This window comes from Mesoplodon bidens, assembly GCF_964165515.1.
Source record: "Mesoplodon bidens genome assembly, chromosome: 13".
Classification (NCBI taxonomy): domain Eukaryota; kingdom Metazoa; phylum Chordata; class Mammalia; order Artiodactyla; family Ziphiidae; genus Mesoplodon; species Mesoplodon bidens.
In genome coordinates, this window is record NC_138169.1 from 75614430 (window position 1) to 75639494 (window position 25065).

The following is a 25065-nucleotide window of genomic DNA, read 5'->3' on the forward strand; positions in this document are numbered from 1 at the left end:
AAACCATTGTTATAAGCCACAGTTCAGAGAGGGCATTTCAGATCTACTGGAGCAGGAAGGTGTACACAATCTCTGAGTGTATATCAGGAATATTTCACTTTGCTGGTGGCTTTAGAACAAGAAATTCTCAGTGTTACCTCATCCTGCAATGCCCACTGATGAGCTCCAAGGCTATAAAAGTATAATAAGTTCTAACAATTTTATGTAGAGATGTTTTTCTCATTTAGAAGTTTGACTTTTACTATCACAATGTAAACACATCCTCTATGATAAATCTAGTTGCCCTCAAAGAGATTTATTATTTACCTGCATGCCTTGCAAATACCTTATCAAAATCAGGTGTAGGATAATGATCTTGGCAATAAATTTATTCTAATGTGCCATTTTTTCATGTTACATAAAACTTTGAGAACTTTAAAGACTAAATAAAGATTCAAGAAAAAATTGTTTAGGACTGAATGAGAAAAAATAGCAAATAGGTTAAACAAATCCTATGTACAATTCTGAATTTAGAATTTTTTCAAAAGTTTGAATTTATTTTTGTTTATCTAGAGTTAAGAAGACAGGTAAAATACTGAGTTGTGTATATTCAAGGACATCAAATGAGTAGATGACAATTCAAAGGTTCATTTTCAATATTTTTTTTCTTGTATCCTTATCAGAGCCTTTTCCTTGTTCTCTTTCAATAGAATATGAGGGACATAATTAGTGCTAATGGCTCTTTATCAGCAACACAAATTCATTTTTATTCCTTTTTGTTCATGTTGCATTTTGCTGGTTCCAGGAAGGTCCTATGGCTCTTACAAAAGACCTGTCAAAGCCAAGGGGACAAAAGTAAATGTGGAGATTACGGGCAGGAGACCAGGGTCTAGTTTGTTAATAGAACATTTGTATCTATCTGGCTGAGCTGGCTGTCTTTGGAGTGGATGTAGATGGAGAACCTTGGGTCTACTGAACAGATGTTCCCTCTCCAGAGTTAAAAGACCACATACCTCCTATTGCTCTGAAAATGAAGATGGAAGATATCAGAAGACAGAACAAAGAGGTTTTCTTAATTCTTCCACTGCCTTTAATCACACTTTAAGTATGCTAGATGGCCCAATGTATATGCTGCTTTATTTCACCACCCCACACAGAACTGAAATAAATATGCATGCATAGAACTAACTTTACTGTTAGAATTTGTTTAGTCACTTCACTCAGTAATTATAACCTGAAGCATATTCCTTTCAGTTAGCAAAAGCAAATACTAATCTTAATTTAAAAATTGATAATGATCTTCCAGTTAATATAATTATCATTGCAGGAAAGTAAAAGGATATATCCTAGCAGAGCCCAATTAGAGATAATGTGCTTAATTAATAAAGATTAATTAAGTTAATCATTAATACTTAAATGATTATATTTTTAATACACGTTAAAGGTAGTGTCCCATTGTCAATCTTTAATTCCTAATTGTTTTGGCATCATCAGCAGTAATTTCCAGAACATTCCATCCCAAGTAAAAATGATCTAATTTTTTTTAATTGGGGAGTATTTGACACTAATGTTTCCCATAAATATTTTGTGAATTTTCTTATTTGGGAATGAAAGTCCAACATTTCTAATTATTCCAAGGATAATTCAAAACATACTTAAAACAATGTTTTCCCTAAATTTATAGCCATCTAATTTTCATTGGAAAGTGACATTTTATTATTCTAAGAAAAATTGTAGGCATTTGCTTCTATGTATTTCAAGGCCAGGGAAGAAAGGACAGACATGTTCTTACAAACTATAGAACATAGGGAAACACAACTATCTACAACCGTATTTCTAAGATATCAGTTGATTCATAAAAATAATCCAGTTTGTGAACAAAAATGTTGACTGACTCTCTGACAGATAAAGCTGTCAAGTGAGAAAAATCATTGGGAGGATGCCTGGATACATTTTGAGCCTTCTCCTAGGATTTTACAGAGGATCTTCTTCAAGTACTGGGAGAAATAATCCATTTTTGGTATGGCAAATTTTTTACATTAAAAGATAATGAAAACATCCAAAGAACACCCAGAGAAACTATCTGTGTTTTCCTCATGATTTTTTTTTTCTTCTAATTGTGTTCTTAAATACATCATTTGCTGAGAGTATAAAGAAACAGTTGGGTTTATCATGGAAAGACTTTAATCTAGAGCACCATAGGGTTATGTGTGTTTTATATTAACTAGAAATGTCATTTCCAAAACATATTATTTGATAATCATTTAGTAGCTCCAAATTGATATTGCATCTAATGTTCCCAGTTCAGCATTTTGCAATTGACTGCTAAGATAAGAGAACTGGAGAAGCATGGAAGGCAATTACTAACATTTCCACTGTTGCCAGGACCTTGGAGCTTTATCCCATTTTCTCCTGGTGGTTGGCCTTCAGTTAAACCAAATTAAAGGAACATCTGTGCTCTATTGTCACGTCATCGTCACCAGACTTACTTCCCTTCAGAAACAGACGTTCTCTGGAGAGCATAAAACCAAGAATCTGTCTTTATTCTTTGTGGGTACAGCTACTGCTCCCCACCCAACAGCACTTTTCTTCTCACTCTCAGTTGAAGAGTATAACTTCCACAGAATAAATTTTTATGAAGCAGGCATAGGAAATAATGCGGTACATTATTGCATTCCAAGAATCTGGTGGTGATGGGAATTGAAAAATCCCTGAGAAGACTGTCTCCTGGGGTTTAATTTTTTTTTCTTTGCCTATTCAGAATGAAAGAGGTTTACAAAGTGGGAACTGACAATCTCATCATAGTCCAGTAGAGTTACAGTTGATAAAACAGACATTAAAAGTTAGTCTAAGAGCTGTGCATATTAACTGGATGTCTGGCCAAAACTCTGCAAGGGGATTTTCATCCAACACTGAAAGTCTAGAGAATGGTACCAAAGACAAACACATCCTTTGTCCACTGGCAAATGGTGAGCCTTGACAAAAGGCACCCATCTGAGGATAAGAAAGCAAAACAATAACAACAACAAAATAACAATAAAGGGACCAATGTAAACACACAGCAGAAAAAAAAAGGAAATCATCATTCTAAAAGCTGAGAAAATGACACAAAGAACCAGAAATAATAATAATAAAAGGAAACTGCAATAACATTTTAGACTCATTATAGGACACAAAACAATACACAAAGTCTATGATGTGGATGTAAAAGGTACACATAAAGAACAGGCTAATATGGATATAAAACAGCATAAAATGAAATGGGAGGTAGCTGAGAAAAGGAAGCATAATGGAAAACTCAAATGCAATGAAAGAATTAAAGTCACATTAGACATTAAAATTGATTAAAAAATAAAATCAGTGATAAAATGAAAATTTCAATTATTTTTCCACAATGCAAGAAAAATGACTAAGAGAGGGCACACAGCAGAATCAAGAAGAACTACAATCCTGCAGCCTGTGGAACAAAAACCACATTCACAGAAAGATAGACAAGATGAAAAGGCAGAACGCTATGTACCACATGAAGGAACAAGATAAAACCCCAGAAAAACAACTAAAAAACAACTAAAAACAACTAATGAAGATAGGCAACCTTCCAGAAAAAGAATTCAGAATAATGATAGTGAGGATGATCCAGGACCTCGGCAAAAGAATGGAGGCAAAGATCGAGAAGATGCAAGAAATGTTTAACAGAGACCTAGAAGAATTAAAGAACAAACAAACAGAGACGAACAATACAATAACTGAAATGAAAAATACACTAGAAGGAATCAATAGCAGAATAACTGAGGCAGAAGAATGGATAAGTGACCTGGAAGACAGAATGGTGGAATTCACTGCTGTGGAACAGAATAAAGAAAAAAGAATGAAAAGAAATGAAGACAGCCTAAGAGACATCTGGGACAACATTAAACGCAACAACATTCTCATTATAGGGGTCCCAGAAGGAGAAGAGAGAGAGAAAGGACCCGAGAAAATACTAGAAGAGATTATAGTCTAAAACTTCCCTAACATGGGAAAGGAAATAGCCACCCAAGTCCAGGAAGTGTAGCGAGTCCCATCCAGGATAAACCCAAGGAGAAACACGCCGAGACACATAGTAATCAAATTGGCAAAAATTAAAGACAAAGAAAAATTATTGAAAGCAGCAAGGGAAAAATGACAAATAACATACAAGGGAACTCCCATAAGGTTAACAGCTGGTTTCTCAGCAGAAACTCTACAAGCCAGAAGGGAGTGGCATAATATACTGAAAGTGATGAAAGGGAAGAACCTACAACCAAGATTACTCTACCAGGCAAGGATCTCATTCAGATTCGATGGAGAAATCAAAAGCTTTACAGATAAGCAAAAGCTAAGAGAATTCAGCACCACCAAACCAGCTCTACAACAAATGCTAAAGGAACTTCTCTAAGTGGGAAACACAAGAGAAGAAAAGTACCTATAAAAACAAACCCAAAACAATTAAGAAAATGGTCATAGGAACATACATATCGATAATTACCTTAAACGTGAATGGATTAAATGCTCCAACAAAAAAAGACACAGGCTTGCTAAATGGATACAAAAACAAGACCCATCTATATGCTATCTACAAGAGACCCACTTCAGACCTAGGGACACATACAGACTGAAAGTGATGGGATGGAAAAAGATATTCCATGCAAGTGGAAATCAAAAAAAGCTGGAGTAGCAATACTCATATCAGATAAAATAGACTTTAAAATAAAGAATGTTACAAGATACAAGGAAGGACACTACATAATGATCAAAGGATCAATCCAAGAAGAAGACAGAACAATTATAAATATATATGCACCCAACATAGGAGCACCTCAATACATAAGGCAAATGCTAACAGCTATAAAAGAGGAAATCAACAGTAACACAATAATAGTGGGGGACACCTCACTACACCAATGGACAGATCATCCAAAATGAAAATAAATAAGGAAACAGAAACTTTAAATGACACAATAGACCAGATAGATTTAATTGATAGTTATGGGACATTCTATCCCAAAAGAGCAGTTTACACTTTCTTCTCAAGTGTGCATGCAACATTCTCCAGGATAGATCACATCTTGGGTCACAAATCAAGCCTCAGTAAATTTAAGAAAATGGAAATCATATCAAGCATCTTTTCTGACCACAACGCTATGTGATTAAAAATGAATTACAGGGAAAAAAAACGTAAAAAACACAAACACATGGAGGCTAAACAATGCGTTACTAAATAACCAAGAGATCACTGAAGAAAACAAAGAAGAAATCAAAAAATACCTAGAGACAAATGACAATGAAAACATGATGATCCAAAATCTATGGGATGCAGCAAAAGCAGTTCTAAGAGGGAAGTATATAGCTATACAAACCTACCTCAAGAAACAGGAAAAATCTCAAATAAACAATCTAACCTTACACCTAAAGGAACTAGTGAAAGAAGAACAAACAAAACCCAAAGTGAGCAGAAGGAAAGAAATCATAAAGATCAGAGCAGAAATAAATGAAATAGAAACAAAGAAAACAATAGCAAAGATCAATAAAACTAAAAGCTGGTGCATTGAGAAGATAAACAAAATTGAGAAACCATTAGCCAGAGTCATCAAGAAAAAGAGGGAGAGGACTCAAATCAATAAAATTAGAAATGAAAAAGGAGAAGTTACAACAGACACTGCAGAAATACAAAGCATCCTAAGAGACTACTATAAGCAGTCATGCCAATAAAATGGACAACCTGGAAGAAATGGACAAATTCTTAGAAAGGTATAACCTTCTAAGACTGAACCAGGAAGAAATAGAAAATATGAACAGGCCAAGCAGAAGTAATGAAATTGAAACTGTGATTAAAAATCTTCCAACAGGGCTTCCCTGGTGGCGCTGTGGTTGAGAGTCCCCTTGCCGATGCAGGGGACGTGGGTTCGTGCCCTGGTCCAGGAAGATCCCACATGCCACAGAGCAGCTAGGCCCGTGAGCCATGGCCGCTGAGCCTGCGCGTCCGGAGCCTGTGCTCCACAACGGGAGAGGCCACAACAGTGAGAGGCCCGCGTACCAAAAAAACAAAACAAAACAAAACAAAAAAACTCCCAACAAACAAAAGTCCAGGACCAGATGGCTTCACAGGTGAATTCTATCAAACATTTAGAGAAGAGCTAACACCCATGCTTCCCAAACTCTTCCAAAAAGTTGCAGAGGAAGGAACACTCCCAAACTCATTCTATGAGGCCACTATCACCCTGATACCAAACAAAACCAGACAAAGTTACTACAAAAAAAGAAAATTACAGACCAATATGACTGATGAATACAGATGCAAAAATCCTCAACAAAATACTAGCAAACAGAATCCAACAACACATTAAAAGGATCATACACCATGATCAAGTGGGATTTATCCCAGGGATGCAAGGATTCTTCAATACACGCAAATCAATCAATGTGATACACCATATTAACAAACTGAAGAATAAAAACCATATGATCATCTCAATAGATGCAGAAAAAGCTTTTGACAAAATTCAACACCCATTTATGATAAAAACTCTCCAGAAAGTGGGCATAGAGGGAACCTACCTCAACATAATAAAGGCCATATACGACAAACCCACAGCAAACATCATTCTCAATGGTGAAAATCTGAAAGCATTTCCTCTAAGATCAGGAAAAAGACAAGACACCACTATTATTCAACATAGTTTTGGAAGTCCTAGCTATGGCAACCAGAGAAGAAAAAGAAATAAAAGGAATACAAATTGGAAAAGAAGAGGTAAAACTGTCACTGTTTGCAGATGACATGCTACTATACATAGAGAATCCTAAAAATGCCACCAGAAAACTACTAGAGCTAATCAATGAATTTGGTAAAGTAGCAGGATACAAAATTAATGCACAGAAATCTCTTGCATTCCTATACACTAATGATAAAAAATCTGAAAGAGAAATTAAGGAAACACTCCCATTTACCATTGCAACAAAAAGAATAAAATGCCTAGGAATAGAAAAAAAAAAAAAAAGAAAAATGACCAAGAGATTAAAAAGAAGGGGGCAGAGGAAAAAAAAAAGATGATAGACAAATTCAAGGACAAATTATGGAAGAATAATAATTTTAGATATTTTAAGGAAGAAAACCAATCATACGTCAGTAAAATCTAAAACAAACAAGCGAACAAGGATCTGAATAAGTGAACTGAAAAATCATCCCACTCTATCCATAGAATGATTGAAGAGTCCTATCCCAAGATACTATTGGCAAAAATTTTTAATTAAATGGTTAAAGAAAATACTGAAAGAGCACCCAGATAAACTGGCTTGCCTTTATATTTTTCCTCTGCATTTACTAAGTGCCAGAAAATTTTGGCATAACATCTATAATGTTTTTAAAGTTAAAGGTTGTAACTGAAGTATTTTTAAGAAATTGTCTTTCATTTGTGAGGCCAACAAAAAGATATTCCCTTATAAGCAAAATTTTCAAAATATGCTAATCACTTACCTATCTTGAAAACAAAAGACAAAGTCTATATTTCAATTGAGATAGAATTAAGAATCTGAAAAAATAGAAGTAGTGATAGACACGGTAGAGACAAATTTGCATTTATTTTCCCCTTCTAGGAAATATACCAAGAAGAACTTACCTGAAATGCAGAAAAGATTTAAGCATAAAGAAAAACATTATAGTACAATTATAGCATAACTATGAAAAATTCCTAAATAGTCAACAATAGAACACCATGCAACAAGTTAAGTTTGGGACGAATTTTAATGATATGGGTTCATTTTATGATGAAATTTTTAGTAAAGAGCAGAGTATGAAATGATAAATCCATGAATTAACAATATAATGAAAAATGCATTTGTAACTTTTATCTATAACATTTTTATATCTTTAAAAAGAGATCTGAGGTAAATATTAGATATTAACTTTTTGAAAATATTGAGTAGTGGGTATATAACTGTTTTTGTTTTTCTTTTACGTTACTATATGTAGTTTTTCAGAACTAATTTTTAAAAAGTGGTCATAGGGAACAGAATGTAAGAAAACTTTACTAAATCTGTCACTTTTAGGTGCTGATAACATGGTTCTTCCCCAACCCACCCCATTTTATATTTTCCATTAATTTTTCCACATTTCCTAGAGAAAAAAGACATTGTCCCAAATTAAAGAAGATCATCTACCATGTTTCAGAAATAAGAGTTTTTCCAACAGTCTAACATCAACCCACTGTTAGTTAAATGAAATTTAACCTCTCTATCAATTCCCTCATCCATAAAATAAAAGGGTTAACATTTCTGCTTCCGAGAATTATTATGAATATTACTTAATAAAATGCTCTGAAGCAATACATCTCTATAAGAAGGATTTTTTTTTGTATGAGTGGGGAGGGAGCTGACTTTTACTGGGATTAGATTGGCTTGGTTTGTGGCTGAGGCACAGCAATTGTTCTTGTAGCTATAATGGAGTTAAACTGCTAAATGAGGCTCTCTTTAATGGGAGTGTTGCCCATTTCCCTTGGAAGACAGCGTAAAACAACATCAATCTGTGATTTTGGCAACATTAAAGAGAACAATAGAGGCAGAAATTTTGCCCTAGAGGAGGAATTCCCCATGTATTCAGTAAGGCATTAGTACAGGGATAAGTACAGAAAAATCAATAAGTGGAGTGGGCGGCAATGTGTTCTAATTCATCCAAGGAGCCAGTGGTCAGATGGACCCTTGTTGCAACAAGGGTCAGTCTGTCTATTGACCTGACGCTGTTCCTCTTCTTCCCCGATACACAGCTAGGACATGTTTCCTAGGCTTCCCTGCAGTTAGCTTTGCTCTTGGGACTGAGTGCTAGTCTGTGACATATAAAGAGAAGGGATCTACATTCCAAAGTGATGTACTGGCATGTGAAACCCTCCCATGAGTGATCCTTCACTCGCCCTTTCACTGGCTTGGTTACAGACTTCCACAGTGATTAGCTCAGGCTCTGATCATTGTAGAGACAAGAGATTTCTACCAGTTTCTCTAAGTACACACTTGGGGTTTTTCATGAAAACAAAATAAACTTTTAGTGTGTCCATCCACTAAAATTTGTAGTTTGTATGTTATAGTGGTTAGCACTGCCCTAATTAATAGAGGTTTTCTCATACTAGGAAGCAGCAAGTTGAAGATATAAACACTGAAGGGCCCCTATCTGAGAGGAGAAGGGGAGAGTTCGAAAATAATGGGAACCCACATAAAAGCGTTCAGATTTTGAATCAGGGTAGCAGGATGTAAGTGAGGTGCAGAGCAGGCATGGAGCAAAGAGTTGTTGATTTTAATTGCCTTGTATTGATCCTAGTATCATACAACATTAGCAGCCAGGACAGAATCAAGCTTAACTAGAAAGCAAAGGGAGTGTTATGTAATAGCTTATTCCTATTAGCATACAAATATGGCTTCCATCATTTGAAAAACAAAACAAACTACAAAACACTTCCTTTGATTCCATATCTTCACAGTAGCTGCCACTCAATATCTCTGCTCTTCTCTGAGCCAAACCTCAGCAAAGAGGAAACTGTCTATGTATGCTATTTCCCATCATGTTTCAAGGCGACCTCTCTGCCTCAGTTTCCTTTATTTGTAAAATAGAGAGCATCAAAATTCCCATATTATAGATCTGTTGTGAAGATCAAATAAGATAATGCATAAGAAGAGGTTAGAACCATGCCTCTATTATTATTATTATTATTGCATTTTCATGCTTTCATTCTTTTAAAGTATCTTCCCACCACACTGGATTTCTCTCTGCTCCTTGAGTCAAGTTGATTTATTTCTGCTGTCCCCACCTTGATACTTTCCATATGCTTTCTCTCACCTGCAATGTTTATTCCACCAATCTCTGTGACTGGTTTCTTTTCATTCTTCCCTTTGGAGTGGCTTTTCTACTACCTTATCTAAAATGTCATCTTTAATTTTTAATGATGCCCTATTCTTTTCCTTCATGGCACATACAACAATTTGGAATTGTTCTGAAACACATACGCACACCCATTCATTTAGTGCTTTTCTGTCTTACTGAACTATATAGACTTCAGTGTTTGTTACCATGCAGGCTTTGTTCACCTAGGACCCTCTTCAGTCCTGGCACATATTAGGCTGTCAATAAATATGTATTGAGTGAACAGATAAATTAATGAATGTAAGTACTTCTTGTACTGGGTTCCAACTTTTCCAGTTGGGGAGAAGGCCTGTATAAAAGAAGATGAGGAACAACAGGTGGAAAGTGTTGTAGATAAGAGCAGATAGACAAGGTAGTGCTTCCTGTGAAGGCATTACAGGATGTGAAACATTCTATATGTAGACATGATTATTTTTGTAGTAATCAAGGGATAATTCAAGTTCACATAATACTTATTACATTTTTATGTAGCATGAAGTCCATGTGTGTAAGATTAAATTTATCTTTGTTAGATCTAGAAATGCTTTATGTTTCAAGTGATAAGCTCATGGAAGCAAATCTTAAATGGTGTCTAAGATGAGGCATTGAACAAAGTAGATGCTTGATAAATACTGATTAATTAATAAATTAGTTAATAGTTCTCTTGAAGTGGTTGGGTAGCTGTAATTGCCTATTCAGTTCTAAGTAACTTACATCTAGTTCCACATTTTGATGGAAGCAATCCTGCCAAGTGAAATTGGCTGCAATCTCTGGCTAAGCTCAGCTTATTTTAATATTTTTGGCTTTTCCCCCAAATATTTAGAGTTTTCTTTTCACCTTCAGTGACTTACTGTTCAACCATGGTTCACAGAGGCTAAAAGTATCAACCTTAATACCTATACAGTGTTGCTGTCAATGTCTTGAACACAATTTTCTCATTCCAAGGGTATGGCAGAGAATTTCCAAGCATAAGTTATATATTCTCTCCTACTTTCATTTAAACTTTTTTTTTTTTTAACTGAGAGTATATTATATACCAGACATTACCTTCAGAGGTGACTTTAGTGGGGTCATGGTGAAAGAAGGATAAGAAATGTACCTCTGTATGATACAAGGACCTTGTTCTCTTTGTTAGTGATTTGCATGATACAGATGCCTCCAGACTTTCTCTGTGAATTTTTGAGTCTTTGACACTAAGAAAAAGTCTAGAATGTTTCTGGCATATACAATGAAAAATTAAGCAGTAGTATTACTACCATCATTGATTAAAATGGTGCTAGGAAATCCTCTCCCAGAGGGTATGCATCCATGTTAAAGAGTTAGAATGGGAGTTGTATGAAGACTCTCACTTTTCTAAGACAGGTTCCTTGAAGTGAAGGATAACATTTCAACCGTGTAAAATGCCAACAGAACCCTTGGTTCTCTTCATGCCAAGCACATTTAGCACCTCAAGCAGGGAACTGTGAGAATGATGAAGATTTTCTTTTTATGCACATCCTTCTCTATGTCTCCTTTTGCAATCTTCCCTCTACCATTGCCTCATTCAGGTTCCCAGGGCCCTGATACTGTTGTTTATCAAAAACCTAATTATTGTACCTTGCATACCCTAAAGATACATCCTCCCTCTTTTCTCCACCATCTTTTATCTCAGGATTCTCCATTCTGTTAAAGGACAATAGGTGACAAATCAGTCAACCAGCTCTCTCTGTTAAGAGCCCCTATCCTAAGGGAGGAAGGGGAGAAACAAAGATTCTTAATGACAAATCTTTCTTTTGCTCACCTATTCCATAGTTTCTTTTATTTACTACTAATATTAATAACTTTAGTTTCCTTCCCCCATTTGTTTCATGTGCACCACAGTAGCAGTGTAACATTTTTCTCCTAAAATAAGTTAGAAAGCCGTAACTTTTTATTAATTTTTTTAATCTGATAATTATTTTCTTGTTTTGATCTATTCAATGCTATCTCTCTCATTTCCATTTACCTTCTAGTTACCCTTATCAAATCTCTTCTTATTCAATTGCTGACCCCACCTAGACTTTCCAGTTTGAACTTTGTTAATATGGTGAAACATCTCCATTCATTCACTTACTTACTCAATAAACATTTATTGGATATCAGTGTGCCAGAAACTAGAGTTGGTCCCAGGGATGTCAAAATCCTCACCCTTCACTCTTGTAAGTGAAGGCGTACCCAAAAACATTGCATAAAAAGTAAAGAAGAGAAAGCAAACATTAACCTGGTGTGTGATTTGTTTAAATCCAACCATGAAGTCAGAATATGTATTAAAACTTAAAAGAGGTATCATAGACATTTGAGCATTTGGAAAGTCGAGTTGAGTCATACCAGTGAACTGCTGCCTAATCCTGTTTGTATTACAAAGAGAAGTGTTGTTTTTCTGTGGTTTTTTTGGTATGTTTTGTTTTTTCTAAGTACTAATATATACAGAAGAGGAAGAAAAGGCAACCACTCTGAATTTTCTGTCTCATAAAGAAAAGATCCAGTATCTTTTCACTAACGTATTACTTACAGTTAGATTAGTGTATTTAAGTTTAGAATTCCAAACAAAAGTCTCTACCATTGATATTTTTACGACTCAGATTGAACCCTGGATGAAAAAGAATTCCTAAGGTCCAAGGCAGCATGGGAAACCTCTCCCTAGAGCCCTAGAGTGCAACACAGGACACTGATCTAAAGTCTGGGTGCATCCTATGCCTGGTCTCCTGCTGACAGTAACAGCATGCCTTCTGGGAGGTGCAGAGTTACCTGTGATAGAAGGAACCAGGGATTCATTCTGAGGGTCAAGGCCAGCAAGTTTATAGGAGCTATTGTGGTGCACACTAGGAAATGATTGCAAGCTGATGGTGAGTGTGCTTTTCCAGGCATGTAGAGGGTTTTAGTACTGCAGGTGCAATTACCACTTAGGAAAGACTCAGCACCCTCTTACTGAAATTAGAACATATAAAATGACTCAGGCTGGTGGACAAATTGCAGTACATGGCCCTGCTGTGTTAGTGACCTATATTCATTTTCAAAGTTAGTATGAAGCTCTGTATCTGGAGCTAGCAACTTAGTGGAGGGTGGCAAGGAAGGTAATGTATTCAAGGGAGAAACAGGGAGAATTCAGATCTCTTTAGATCAAAAAGTCAGCTTAGGATAGGGCAACCCGACCTCCATCTTCTAACTTTATGAACAATAACTCTGGGAGGAGTCAAGAGTACAAGGATGTGGATAAGGAATTGGAACTCCTGGTAAGATGACAGGAAGGGCAGGGCAGAACATATTTAGGAGCTTGAATGTCATTAAAAATGGGTAAGTAGAATCTAAATGTTTAACACAGGAATTGAAAATGCCAGGCCTCAAGAACACTTTCCATGGATGATATGCTTTTCAATTTTTAATGATGAGATTTAGAATAAGGTTATGAGTTCAAGGAATTTCTACTTTTCTTAGAGTGGTCTTCATCTGAACCACCCTGTAAATGAAAATAAGTAGAGAAATTGACTTCAAAAGAGTTATAAAATGACCTTTGGCTGAGAGAAATAGTGATATGATAAGTCTTGTGTAGACCTTACATTTATGTTTCTTCTATATGATATAATCTTTTGTTTTTTATTAGTTTTTATGTTTTAAAGGGTGTAGGAGTCTTGTAACTAATATGAACATGGGCGCAAAAAAATGTAAAGGAAATAGGAAAATACTGAGATATAAAGGTACTCAAACTCACATACAGGTGGAAGTATTTTAAAAAATACCTCCATAGAAAAAAATTTTAGAATATATATTTTGCCTAATTAAAAATAATTGATATTAGGCTTCCCTGGTGGTGCAGTGGTTAAGAATCTGCCTGCCAATGCAGGGGACACAGGTTCGAGCCCTGGTTGGGGAAGATCCCATATGCCGCGGAGCAACTAAGCCCCTGCCCCACAACTGCTGAAGACCGCGCGCCTAGAGTCCGTGCTTTGCAACAAGGGAAGCCACAGCAATGAGAAGTCCGCGCACCACAACAAAGAGTAGCCCACACTCGCCACAACTAGAGAAAGCCCATGCGCAGCAACAAAGACCCAATGCAGCCAATAATAAATAAAATTTAAAAAAAAAAGAAAAAAGAAGTGAAAACCGACTAGCAGCAATTAAACAGCAACCTATTGGTTCTGGATATGGAAGTGTGTTTACAGAACAATTTGCAATGGCCTTAACTCTAACTGCTAATCAATTTAAGTGAGTTCCATATTGACTATAGAGAGAAACAAACAAACCAACACATATAGGCTCAATGAGATTCTGCAAAGCCTACTCCTGCACAGAACCCAGAAATTGAATTTGGGGAAGCTCTTTTCAAGCTGTAATGAGCCACCTGCCTCCAGCTATAAAACCCAAAGAGGAAAGAGAGGAGACATGCTGAACAAGAAGCAATTTCCAGCATTGTGCAGCAGGGTCTCTGTAGAGAAGTAATTTTTTGTATAATGTCACCAGCCACCAGCTTTTCAGGGAATGTGGGACAACGTCTTGGGTTAGTTTATATCTGATCACTGTTTTAAGTGTTATCATTGACTTTTTTATTCATCGTCTACTTAAACAGATGAAGGATGAAGGTGCAAATTTTATTTTTGTGAAACAGTCATTAAATGTTTACTGAATGTTAGTTACCATAGTAGGTGCTACAGACCAAAGGAAAAAAACAGTGGGAGTGGGGCAGCCGTTAGATATGGAAGCTCTCAAAGTGAAAGGACTCTTCAGGCAGAGGGGACCATCACTATGGATCACTGAAGAGAGAGAAAAAAAAAACAGGGCTCAAGTACACTATTTTATGGACATATGTACTGCAAATTTTGTTTTGTTTTGCTATACCTAGGAGCAGTCTTTTGACCAAATTGCCATTGCACTCTGGAAAGAGGAAGACAGAAAACAGAATGTCTCCTCCGTTAAAGAATGAGCTCATTTTGTTTCCCAGGATAGAGCTACACTAGCCTTTGCTATCCCGATGCCCTTTCTGTATTTTTTAACTTTCTTCATTCTCCCCATTCTCAGCATGATAGTAAACCAACATGGTTTACTCATTAATACAGGGAGACACATTTCAAGGTTCAAAAATGTAGATGAACCTCATTAATTTGGCAAAAAATACGAAAAGAAAGCTAAAATGATTATTAAAAACTCAATTTTTATGGAGTTTGATGATTTAAGTATCTCATGGTAAAGGCAGTTTATGCATTGATTCCTTTGGCCTGGAGCTACTAACACCACTGAAAAACCTTACTCACCAATTTAGGTAGCAATATTTACCTAAGAGAATTTTATTGTTTTTGTTTTTACTGTCATTTGTTTGTTTGTTTGTTTTTATCAAAGGAGGGACATAATCTGGTTATTCTTTGGGAAGATAACTATGGTGATGTGGAGAAATTGAAGGCAGTAAAACTCTGAGGTAATTAGATATCTAGGTATTGTATTTGAGCCAAGTAAGTGATAATAAGCCTGATAAGATAGGAGCAAATATAATATACATTACAGAGGGAATATCAACAGAACTATGTTTTATTTATACTGTTTCACTTTCTAAAGGAACAAGGAAAGCCATGTCCTATATATTGAAGTTTCATTAATATAGGCTGGTTGAATAAATGAACACACACACATGAGACAGAAAATTCTTTCATACATGAATGAATGAGTTAAAGTTTATAGGATTTGGGGAGTGGGCAGCAATGCAGCAATGATCAAATTATAGCTGTAAGCCTTAGTGGCTGTTGGTATTGGGGTGATCTTAGGTCAGAATTGGCACATTTATTATTGAGACCTGTTCTCATCAATTTTACAATTGTTGTTCATCCAGAGTGAGATATCCAATTCTGGGAGTACAGGACCATAGTACATAAAGAGCAGACTGCATAGATGTGATGCCTGAGGATGTACATAGTTAAAACTGGTAACATATAGACCCAATCGTAAGATTTTCTGGGAAAGGTGTAGAGAGAAAAGGGGAGTGAAAGGGAGTGAAAGGAAGAGAGGGAAGGGAAGGGGAGAGGAGCGGAAGAGATGGGAGGGGCAGAGGCTTGAAGAACAATGTTTATAGTGGATGAGGGTTACGTGACTATGTAGTGACAAAGACAGAGGCATTGTCAGAAAAGTCCTTTCTATCATATTAATTACATTTTTAAAAGTTCCACTAATATGAAACTACTTAATTGGTATTATTTGTCTTCTGGTTTGAATAAATAAAACAGAAATGTTTGAACTAATCAGAAGACTGCATTTTAAAGGCAAATATGAGGGAAAACATTAATGAAATCCCAATTATAGCACCGAATGATTTTTTTAAAAGTAACATTTACCAAAAATGCCCTTTTTGTTATTGAACCGTATTGGTATATTTACTCATCTTATGAAGCATAACTTACTTTCTTATAAATTATGTCAAAATTTGCATCCTAAGCTATTAGTGGCCACAAAAATCTTAGATGTCTCTAAAAGTCCAAGCCACTTTTTTTGTAACAGAAAACTAAAATTATATATATAAATATTTTAATAATAAATAATACATATATTTATTTATATATATAAATATTTTAGCTTAGGAGATTATTGCAATTAAAACATTCAAATGGTTTTATGAATTAAATGGACATATAATGAAGAAAAAACTGTTGAGCTCTATTAAAATACAGAATTTTCATCATTTTATTTTTATACATATAGAAAGGTCATTTAAAAATATAAAATCAATAGAATGGGGAGGAAATCTTTAAGGAACTTATGTAGTGAAAGGTAAAATCAAATATATGCAAAATAAATTTTAAAAAAGGAGAAATGGTGGGGAAGATGTATCTCATTCTTTGCTCAAACCAAAGTTAAGTAAGAATCTTAGAACATTAAAGCAAACAATTTGAGAGATTGTGTAAGAACACTTTCCTCTCCACCTCTACCAACATATTTTTGTAGTTGAAGTCTCAGAAAGGTAAAGAGCCTTGTTAAAGTCACCAACCTAGGTCACGGCAAAAGCAACTTGACATGCTTCCTTTGTGTGTGTGTGTCTGTGTGTGTGTGCGTGTATGTGTGTGTGTGCGTGTGTTGAATGGGGGATGGTATTTTCAGGTTGGTGAATAAATAAAGGAGAGTCTGGAGGAATGGAGGAGGTATAAGCTATGCAGCACAACTTTCAAATTAAAAAATTTTCAAAAACCCAAATATTCAATTTTCTCAATGCTTCAAGTCTTTTGACTTTAAGCTCACTACTATTTCAACTGAATTTCATCCCTGAGCAAGTAACAGAGTAATCAAAGCAGTATTCAGTTCTGTGAGATTATAGTCCTGTTCTGCTTTCAGAATTCTAAACAGTGTAGAAAAAAAATAATGGGATATCCCAAATTTTCTTGAAACAAGAAAAGGCTAAAGGCCACACTTTCTTCATTTGCTCCTCACTGCACATGCTTCTTTCTTCCTTCTTCCAGTAGAACAGTCCTTTGAGACAGCGACATCCTCTCTATGACACATTATGAATTTGAACACAGAAGAAGGAGACTTGGAGCAGGAGACAAGCAACAGGGACAAACAAACCACTAGGGTGCAGGACCCCATTTTCAGGTAAAGGACCTTGTTAATGAAGAGAACGATGAATGCCAACAATGACTTAAACGGGACCCTCCAAAACTCCACTCCAAATTTAACTTTCTGTATAAAGCCTCCTTCAAAATTCTCTATAACCTATTAAAACATTTTAATGAATATCATATCGAGATGGAAGGAGGCCATTACAGTGAACATCCATTGTGTGGGGAATTTGCATTAACACCTAAAAAGGTTTTGGTCTCTTGCTCCTTAGCAACTGCAAGTGATCTCTTGTAAATTTATTTTTCCTGCTTTAAGATGACCTTGTTCTTTTCCTTCCTAATTTAGAGTCCCATGTAGAGGAGGGTCTGAGAAAATGGTTATTAAAAAAAATGCCAGTTTAAAAAAAAATGCCAGTTTTATCAATGAGCTTATTGTCAAACTAATATTCAGAAAGCGACAATTAAACTGTTTCCTTTCACTCTCCAGGCTGTTCTGAATGTGGTATTGAGTCTCGGGAATTACCTTGTCCTAACAAAAATTAGACAGCAATAATAATGTCTAATATTTGTGGAGTGCCTACAACGTGCCAGGCACTGTTCCAAATGTCATACATGTATTAACTCATTTATACCTTATTACAACCCTATGAGGTTATCGCTAATATTATCCCCATTCTACATATGAGGAAACTGAGGCAGACACAGGTTAAATAACTTGTCAAAGGTCACATCACTACTAAATTGTAGAAACAAGTAAAAAATGAGGCAACTTGACTGTTCTTAACCTGTAAGCTAGAAGTTTCTCCTACTGCACCAAATTTATGTTCCTTAGTCCAACTTGGCATTCCTTTCCAGGTAACTACTAAATAGAGATCAGCCCAGAATTTAATAACTCAATGGCGTTTGTGAATTCTCAAGTCTAGAATATAAGAATTTAAATGTACTCCAAGAATCATGTATTCCAAGGCCCCATTTTACAGCTGAAGATCGTAAGAACAGTTATGAAACTGACACATGAAAGAAATAATAGTATACAGAACTAGAAGTTGTTCCCCAGTCTCCTAAATGCTTTCAGTCTTCTTCCTTTGATCCTGCATTGAATCTCAGCATACTTTAAGAGACAGTTCCCTTGTCATATGATTGGAAAACTTTTTTGTACTTATACAAATAATTTCAATAAATGTTAGCTATTATATACCAGGCAATATGTTGTGTTTTTATATACAGTCTTTAACTTATAATTATTATCCCTTTTATAGGTGAGAAATCTATAATGATTTGGGTTAAATGTTACAAAAAGGTTTTCCATCTAGTTTAATTCAGAGACTGGCTTTTCCATTCCTCAACAACGTGCTGTAATGAATGTCACACAGCCCACTGAGATCCCACTTGAAGACTGAAGGTCTTACTCTCCTAGCTGTTGCCCTCTGAGAATTGCTGAAACTGAACAGAGCTTCCAAGGCCATGCTCCCTTCCCAGGGCCAGCCCATATCCAAAGAATGTACAGGCCAATTTTCAAGGCTCATGTCAGCCTCCGAGCTCTGCGTGGGATCGTAGGGTTGGCTGAGGTCATATTGTGAAGTCCAACTTCTCTGTCTGCCAATCCTGCTTCCTTTACTTTCCTCCCCCACAGGTGTGAATCCCAAAAGCCCTCCCTAGCAAACTTCCCGCAGGCTAATCTTCAACTCAGAGACTGCTTTTAGGAGGACTGGACACGACATTTAGTTACTATGCATTTCATTGTAATTACGCAATACCTATCAAGGGACAAGAACAGGTCTATTTACAGGTGTGATAAACAAAGTATAAATTTATATACCTATGTATTAATATATATTTATATTTTTGTTTATATTTTGTCTCAGATATAAACAGAGAGAGAGAGAGAAACCATTAATTATTTCTCTGTCTCTCTCTGATGATCCATCCCTGGTCCCAAGGTAGCAGAGGCTCATGATCAGAGCATTCCTTCGAATGGATGTGCTTGGCAATGGTGATTCATACTCATTGTTCTTAGATTTAGAATTTGACATTGCTGGTCTTCCATGTTTTATTACTTCAACTACCCTCTGAATGGGAAATTGGGAGGGACCTAGTTCTGTATGAAAACATCATGTGAACTGTATTACTTTCCTAGGGCTGCTGTAATAATTTACCATAAACTGGGCAGCTTAAAACAACAGAAATTTATTCTCTCACAATTCTGGAGGCTACAAGTCTGAAATCAAGGTGTCATCAGGGCAGGCTCCCTCTGAAGGTTCTAGAGAAGAATTCTTCCTTGTCTCTTCTAGATTCTGGTGGCTCCAGGAATTCCTTGGCTTGCGGCAGCATCACTCCCATTTCTGCCTCTGTCTTCACATGGCCTTCTTCTCCAGGGACCCGTATCTCTGTGTCCTTCCTCTTATAAGGACATCTGATTTAGGGCCCAGTCTAAATCCAGGATGATTTCGTCTCAAGATTCTTCATTAATTACACCTATAAATACCCTATTTCCAAATAGTCACATACTAGGTAGACATTAATTTGGGGGGACATCATTTAATGTACTCCAGGAACAAGCAAGTTATTCTCCACAGCAGTCCCTCTTACTGGCACTCAGCTCTTTTTCAATAATGTCAGCCTCCCACCCCTCCCCATCTATTCCTGTTGAGAGCTTGCTCAGCTTCCCAGAAGATCCTCTCCTCCAATGCTGTTACAACAGAATTTGGGATTTACTTCTCATTAATTTATTATATATACTCCTAAGACCCAGTTCCTGGAGAGGTATCAGTCAGGTTCTACCAGAGAAACAGAACCAGTAGGCTAATAAAGTAGGATACAAAGAAATTTATTTCAAGGATTGACTTACACAAGTATGGTGGCCAGAAAGTCTGAAAATTTGTAGGGCAGGCCGTAAGGCTGGAAAGCCCCAGGCAGGAGCTGGTACTGCACTAGACAGGCAGGATGTCTTCCTCAGGGAAACCTCAATTTTGCTCTTAAGGCCTTCAACTGATCAGATAAAGCCCATCCAGATTTTCAAGTATTATCATATTATCTCCTTTCCTTAAAGTCAACTGACGGTAGACTTTGACCACATGTAAAAAATGCCTTCACAATAACATTCAGATTAGTATTTAATTAAATAAGCGGGTCTTATAGCCTAGTCAAGTTGACTGATAAAACTACCTGCCACAGAAGGGTGGCCTATTATTGTCCAAACGACTTTATCTGATTTCGGAAGGCCCTATTTGGAAATATTAGAAATTAGTAGGTCTGTCTACTAGGTTATAATAGACCCAGTGGAAAATTGTTACCACTGTAAATATTTGAAAATATAAATATTTACCATTTAAACTCTAAATTGTGTTCTTTTACAGAGCATTAAACCTAAGAATACTCTAGGGCTTCCCTGGTGGCGCAGTAGTTGAGAGTCCGCCTGCCGATGCAGGGGACACGGGTTTGTGCCCCGGTCCGGGAAGATCCCACATGCCGCGGAGCGGCTGGGCCCATGAGCCATGGCCGCTGACCCTGTGCGTCCAGAGCCTGAGCTCTGCAACGTGAGAGGCCACAACAGTAAGAGGCCCACGTACTTAAAAAACAAAACAAAACAAAACAAAACCACAAACCAAAAACAACAACAACAACAACAACAAAAAAAAGAATACTCTATAGTGGACAATCCACAAAATATAAGCTGAGACCTACTGTATCTTTCTTTATCCTAAGGAAGGTTAGCTATATACAAAGAATAAGATCATTCATTTGATAACCTCCCAAGGCCCCAAAATGATGAATAAGAGATCTTGGATTGCCTGCCTGATGGCAGAGCTGACTCTTAATTTCACTAAGCCAAGAAGTAGAAAGACCGGGGTGCGAGCTCTGAGTTCCTGATTGTCCAGTGTTAGTTCTCTTTTACCACATTCATGGTGTCCCGTAATCATGAAGTGGAGGTAAAATGGCAGAATGCCTTCTAAAAGAAGGATAGACAACATAACCTCAAAGTTATTTTTAACTGCAAAATGTTATATTTTATTCTAAGCCTTACATTCTTCAAATCTAGGCTGAAGCAAATCTATTTAGGTTTACATAGGCTATTGCCTTGTGATACCTGATAACAGCAGGAAAGAAGAATTATGTTCTATATGAAAATCCATTCACATATCCAGTTTACATGATCTAAACATCATTATGATGTTTTTATGAACGGTAAATATTTAGAAGCATAACTCAATAATAGGCTCAATCTGCTTTTATAAGAAAGCTCCTTTCTAAGTTAATTTTCTTGGCGGCAGAGTAAAACTATGTCTTAGAAACAAAAACACCAGATCATCGTGACTCAGGTCCTTAATATTTTTAGATGTGAGTGCTTTTTATTTGACATAATAATAACCAAAAAACCTTGAGCTACTTCAACAGGCTTGCACAAGAAAAACTTACTAACAAATTTCAGCCTACTGTAATGTACCTTTCACGGTTACGCAGCTTTGTGAAGCAAACTGAAGTCGACTCCTGTCAGTTTGGACATATTTTCATAATTCTTATTTTGTGCCCAGTGTTCCTTGTTAATCTCCATAGTTCTAAAATTTGACAACAGTTACCTGAATAATCATATTAATTATTATCACAAGGAATATTGCTTACTGTTTCGTGTAATTGCTTAGCTGTATAATTTTCTATGAAACCAGGGGGATTTTAAATGATCAGCAAGAATGGGTGATAGAATTTAGGAGGTCTCCCAAATTTCCTTCTGTTCTTCTCTAGTCTGCAAGAACTTAACTAATTTTCACATTTGAAATTGGTCTCCATTGGTAAACAGTCATGTATATCTAAGAATATTTAATAGCATTTGCCTTCCTGACATACTTCAGCATTTCACTCAATTCTATTTTTTCCTAGGGGCTCAAATTCCTACCTTCAAAAGTGCTGATTTCAGCTATGCCACCACAACAGGGTAACAATAAAAAGAAATGTATACGCACATTGTAACTGGGTGTAAGGAATTCAGAGGGGAAGCTTAAAGCTTAACTGAGTGAAGAGTATCAGTAAGGCTAATGCATATTTTTACATAAGTTCATTTGAATAATAAAAGATTCAGTGCAGTTGTTATAGAATGATCTGCCATTCTCCCCAAATTCATAGACTAAAGCCTTAATCCCCAATGTGACTGCACTTGGAAGATAGGGCCTTTAAAGAGGCAGTAAAAGGTTAGAGGTGGTCATATAGCTGAACCCTAATCTAATCTGAATGGGGTCCTTATAAGAAGAGGAAGAGATGCCAGGGATGTGTGGACCCAGGTGGGAAGGTGGCCATCCACAAGCCAATGAGCGATACCTCAGGAGAAACTAGCTATACCTACACCTTGATCTTGAACTTCCAGCCTCCAGAACTGTGAGAAAAGATAAGGGTTTTCTCTGGCCACCAAAGCCACCCTGGCCATGTGTGTAGCAGGCCCGAAGTGTCAGAGATTAAGCTCCAGTGACCACAGTTATGATCTGCTGTGTCAGGTACCTTTTGTTGGCTTCCTTCCATTTTCCCTCACTTCCCTACCCCTCTGCTGGTGCTCCCTGGGACCACCTCCCAGATAAACTGCTCGTGCTCAACATCTGTCTCAGTGTCATCTTCTAGGGAAACCCAAACTAAGAGGGCCCCTTAGGGTTGCTGCGATCATTAAATGAAGTTCTAGATGAAAACTATCTATAGCATTACTTGATGCTTAATGACAGCAGCTCAATAAATGTTGATGATTATAATGACATGGACTTCCAACCCTACTGAGCTAACTTGTACTCTTTTTGCTCCAGTAGCCTAAATTCTATACTAAATTCACAACTTTCTCAGTCTCTCTCCTTCCGCTGCTCACATCTTAATAATAACCCTTAAGGGTTTACCACTAAAGCTGGGAGAAGAGTATATCAAGATGAATCAAGGAGCAGACGTTTATCAGAGGACTCAACGTGTTTCCAGCACAGTGGCTGGAACCAAATGTGCTGAGACCTTCCCACAGCCTGTGAAGTGGCTCCAGTTCATAAGCTTGACAGGTTCCTTCTTCACTGACTCGGGTTGTTTACTTTTCTGTGGAGTCAGAAATGCAGTGTGGTTGGGCTGGGGTTTCTGGGAGCAGGATCACTCTGCATCAGAAACCCCTAAAATATAAAAAAGGAAATTTAGATTATCCATAACAATTCATCTACTTGATTGACATTATACAAAGAACACAGAGCTAAGAGTCCAGAGCCCTGTATTTTAGCCCTGGATCCTGTTACTAATTGTGTGTACCTTGGGTAAAGTCATTGAATTTCTTCTGCATTTCAGATCAGATTACTCATGTGAACATCCATGGGTACGTTTAGGTTGTCTCAAAGTTTTCTCAAAGCCCTAAAAGCTTATGATGCTTTTTAAGTCAATGAATGAATTTTCATGATACATTTACTTCATCTGCAAGTAAAAAGAGCTGGCCCAGAGCTGGAGTGTGAGACAACTATGAAAAAACTGAAGTGCTAAATTGAAAATTTAGTTTCGTTTTTAAAGAACTCACACAACCAGGAAGTGCATAGGATTTGACATAAGCAAAATATTCTAAATTATGGTACGTATCATTTGAAATGGTGATTTTTACCAGTCTGGTAGTGCATTTAGGGGTCTAGCCTGAGTCATGTGCTTGAGCAGTGAGTCACTCACAAGGACCCCTGAAAGCTGTAGACAAGAGGTGCTATGTGCAGTGGTACAAAGTATGATATGTTGTATGGATTATTTGACCCAAAATCAATAAGCTGCTATTTTTTGAGCTTGTATATTGAAATACAAAAGTGAAACTGACTTGAAATCAAAATGAAACAGACTCACCTATTTCTGTTGACCTAGATAATTAAAGAATGGGACTGACCCAAGAGCATATGTGGTGAGGAGTAAAGGGGTTTTTAAAGATTTTTCTTCAGCATTTGAAAACACAACATGAGTCTTTCTTATGCCCTCCCTTCTGCTGGTTCAAAATTACTAGGTGCTTTTTCTAATCACCCAAACTTGAAAACTCAGAGCTGGCTATGCCCAACTCCAGGGCCTTCAGGGAATACATGCACATAGACAAAGGGAAGAAAGGGGCATCCCATGAAAGGGAGAGCGCACACACCCTCCCCCAACAAAACAATAACAAAACCTGGCACATTCTGTGCCCACACCTGGTGTTTTATTGTCTTCTGCTTTAGCTTGTTCTACTTTTTTTTTTCAACCTTCCCATCCAGATCTATTCAGTCACCAAAGCTTGTTGGTTCTCATTTCTTATGTCTCTCTCTTGAATCCTTTCTTTCTATTTTATAGCAGTCACCTTAATGAAGCCTGTATCCCTCAGACTGCCACGACATTCTCATAAGTGGAATTTTGCCTTTACAAATTTTTTTCTTTTGATGAAAAGAAAATCCAAGAATGTGTCAATCCAAGATCAATCCAAGAATGTGTCATCAAATTAATGTTTAAATCACCCTTAACTCATAGGCTTCTGCTCAAAACTGTGCTTCCCATCCCCAATAGGCTAAAGTCCAAACTTGTTACTGGAGTCTTAAGGTCAATTGTTGCCCAGAAGTAAACTACCTTTCCAGCTTTATGTCTCACCACTCCTTTTACACTCTACCTCCCAACCAATTAAACTAGTCTTTTCTTCTGGGA